The 3753-nt window shown below is 55.8% G+C and overlaps 1 protein-coding gene across 1 annotated transcript in view; it reads right to left on the bottom strand.

Annotated features, from left to right (window-relative positions):
* Nucleotides 1-3753, bottom strand: part of RASGRF1 (Ras protein specific guanine nucleotide releasing factor 1) — a 91702-nt gene that overhangs the window by 63717 nt on the left and 24232 nt on the right. The gene's annotated exons all lie outside the window — the stretch shown is intronic.

Genomic DNA, 3753 nt, shown 5'->3' with positions numbered 1-3753 from the left:
CACCCTGGGCAGAGGGGGGAGGCCCTCCTCCCCCCGCCCCAGCCCCTGCCTTTCTCTCTGTAGTGGCAGCGACCCTGTGCTGTGGGCTTCGCCCTCCCGCTCGTAAGGAGCCAGAGCCCCTCCGCGGAGCGCACACCACGCCCCTCCCACCCCAGCTGGTCTGTGGAAAGAGCGGCCTGCCCTCACCCATCGTCCCCACGGCCTCTCCTGCCCTCGCTCCGCATCCCGGCCAGCCTGGGGCGGCCACCTGCGCCCACAGGACCTGGGTCCCTCTCGGGGGTTGAGGGTCACCAGCTGGCTCCCACTTGCCCCATCGAGGGGACACCTTTCCATCTGGCACCTTCTGGCATGAATTTCCAGCTCTTCTGATGTGGCCGGTCAGTGGAGGCGGGCAGGTGCTGGCCTCTGTCACCAACTCAGGAGCCACACACAGGCGCTCTGAGACTGAAATGGGACAGTAATAGCTTCCCAACAAACCCCGGGTGACAGAGGGCCCCCAGGAGGCCGTGGGTGGGGACAGCTTTGCAACAGGCTGCACTGCGGCGGCGGGGGGCGCACGGAGGCTGAGGAAGCCTGGCCCGCTGACGGTGTCCCGGGGGCCCCCTCAGCTGAGCCCGAAGGCGGGGGTGTGTGGGGGGCGGGGGGCAGCAGCCCCGGCCCCTGTGCTGGGGAGCACCCCGATCCAGAAGCCACAGCTGCAGCCTCGACGCCCCACCCCGTCTGAAGATAAATATACGCCGTGAGGGGCATCCCTTTGGTTTGCAACACGATTTGATCCAAAGGAGGATTCCGTGCATCCCTTCTGGCCAGGAACGTGCTAGAGGGTTAGGTTTAAAGTTTCTCCCGCTTCCCGAGAGGCTGAGTCGTCTTTACTTGCACAGGAAGTTCGGCGGAGAGCACGGAGGGGTCTGTTTTCACGCGGCCACCCCTTCTCCGCATCCCCGGGCGACACGACCCAGAGACCTCATGTCTGTCACTGATGCTGGAGCTTCNGCATCTCAGCCCTGTCCTTACACACCCGGACTCGGGGCTGCAAGGGGGCTCGGGAGGCAGGAAGGACCAATTGTCTCATTTAATAAACGAAGAAACGGAGGCTGGAGAGGGGATGGGACTTGCCCCAAGCGACAGTCACTTAGTGTGGAAGCTGGAGCTAGACTCGGGCTCCCGTCCCTGACCACGCGGGTCTGCACACGCCGACACGGCCGTCTGCGGCACACGGCTCCCCTCCTGCCGTGTGGGTGATGCACACTCGGCATAACAGTCCACACGCGGCTGTTGGCGCACAGCTCAGAGGCGTCCCCCGGCACTGGAAGGTTACCCGCGCGGGGAGGGTCCCCACACGCTGTTCGTGCACCATAGAGCCTATTTTTGTATGTAGAATGTATCCGTTATGTAAACATATAAAATCTGAGTAAGATACCGGCAGAAATGCTTACTACTAGGTACAGATGTGTGAGGCTGTCAGTCTCCTCTTCACACACGCACACACATGCACACATGCACACACAGCGTATTAGGCTTGGAGCTAAATGTGGCTGAGGATCCGTGGTCTCCCCCTAGTTACGCAGCAGAGAAGCGAGTCAGGCCCGGTGTGCGAGCCCCCCTAAGCCCGAGGGGCACGAATCTGATGGGTGACATAACGTTACACAACACAGCTGCCCAGAAGATGAGGACAGTATCCAGGTGGGCCTGACCTAATCACCTGAACCATTTAAAATGGAGTTTTCTCTGCTGGTCACGGAGAGGGCAGGTCAGAGATTTGGGGCTGCACAATTAAAATTTGATTTTTAACACACGCAGAATGGAGAGTGCAGACCTTAAGTGCAAGGTTTGAGCAGTTTGGATCAACGCGTGCCCGACCTGGGATAAAGAACCTTCACCAGGAAGCTCCCTTACGACCCTTCCCAGCCACCTCCCCACCCCCAACAACTGTTCAGATTCCTTCACTACATGTTAGCTTTGCCCATTTCAGAAGTTCACATAACTTGGGGGGCGCCTGGGGGGTCTCAGTCAGTTAAGCGTCTGACTTCGGCTCAGGTCATGACCTCCCGGTTCGTGGGTTCGAGCCTCGCGTCGGGCTCTGTGCTGACAGCTCAGAACCTGGAGCTGCTTCAGATTCTGTGTCTCCCTCTCTCTCTGACCGTCCCCTGCTTGCTCTCTCTCTTTCTCAAAAATAAATAAAAACATTAAAAAATTTAGAAGTTCACGTAACCAGAATCATACCATGTGTTACTTTTTGTCTGCCTCTGTTTCCTTTGCATTTTGACTCTGACGTGGATCTGTTTTGTTACGCAGATTTGTGGTGGCTTCCCTTCCATTGCTGAGCGGTATTCCGTTTCGTGGGGGCACCAGGGCGTGTCTCTAGGTCTGTCTGCTCTGCTCTGACACCTCGGCTACTTCTAGTTTGGGGCCCACCACGCAGGAAGCTAAGGACGCTGGCATATTTGTTTCTCTTTGACAAACACCAGAAGGTGGACTTGCTGGTCACAGAATAGGCCTTACAATTTTTAAACTGCTAATTTTTAGGCAATTGCCTTCCAATTTTCTAAACCGGGTGAGCCATTTTCCGCTCCTGCCTGCGTGTGTGAATTACGGGGCCCACCCTGGTCCAGCATCCGCTAGCGTCCGTCTGTCACTTCTTCCAGGCTGGACTCTGTACATAGTCGTGTCTCACTGTCTCTGTAACACTTCTAGATTAATTGATTTTCTAAATCAGTGTAGTTCTGGTTCTCAGAATGCACGCTGCATTAGCATTCTCGGACGTTTCAACACTTAGAAAGCCTCTTCACGTGAACAGACTCACTGGGATCTCCAGACAACCCCGCTCTTAGGTTAGTGCTGGGGAGACCGACGTCCACCTGGTCTGAGTCTGGCTTCTTCCCATGTGAATCTATTCTCCACAATACCGGCAATTTCCACTCAAACCCAGAGCTCTAATCGTGTTACTCCCCTGGTGTAAAACCTTCGATAGCTCCCACTGTTCACAGAGTAAAAGCCAAAAACTTGGGCTGGGTGTTCAAGACTGGGTATGACCTGGTTGCACTTCACCTTCCAACCCCCACACTTGGTGTCTTTATTATTCCTACAAGTCTCTCTCCTACATCAGTGCCTTGGCAATGGGGCTGGGGGCCCAAGTGCTCACAGTTAAACCCATTAAGGGGCACCTGGGGGGCTCAGTCGGTTAAGTGTCCGACTTCGGCTCAGGTCATGATCTCACGGTTCGTGACTTCAAACCTCACGTCGGGCTCTGTGCTGACAGCTCGGAGCCTGGAGCTGCTTCAGAGTCTGTGTCTCCCTCTCTCTCTGCCCCTCCCCTGCTCACACTATGTCTCTCTCTGTCTCAAAAATAAACATTAAAAAAAAAATAACCCCACTAAATATGACCCTAGTCCTCCAGCTCAGGTCAAATGTCACCCTATTTCCAGCTTCCTCCGTGTCTCTGCAGATGGAAGAATATATCTTTCCCATGGTGCCTCGCACTTACCACAGCTGTCAGGTGCCAGAGCAGGTTGTGAAGCTGTCTCATGTCTTCCTGACCGGGCTGTGACGTCGCTGGGGGTTGCCTGCGTCCGCCCCTGTCTGCCCAGCACCACACTCAGAGCCTGACTCTACAAGTTCATGTGTGAGAACCTGGTCTCCACTACTGGACACTCCTTGAGGAGATGGACTGACCTCAAAGTCAACATCAATGCCGTGGCCGTAATAAAGGGTTTCTGGTCAGCTCACTTCTTCCAGAGCTCGAGGAAGGGCCCT

Source organism: Crocuta crocuta, unplaced genomic scaffold, assembly GCF_008692635.1.
Source record: "Crocuta crocuta isolate KB4526 unplaced genomic scaffold, BGI_CrCroc_1.0 scaffold7, whole genome shotgun sequence".
Taxonomy (NCBI): Eukaryota; Metazoa; Chordata; class Mammalia; order Carnivora; family Hyaenidae; genus Crocuta; species Crocuta crocuta.
This window is presented reverse-complemented; position numbering and strand designations above follow the sequence as displayed.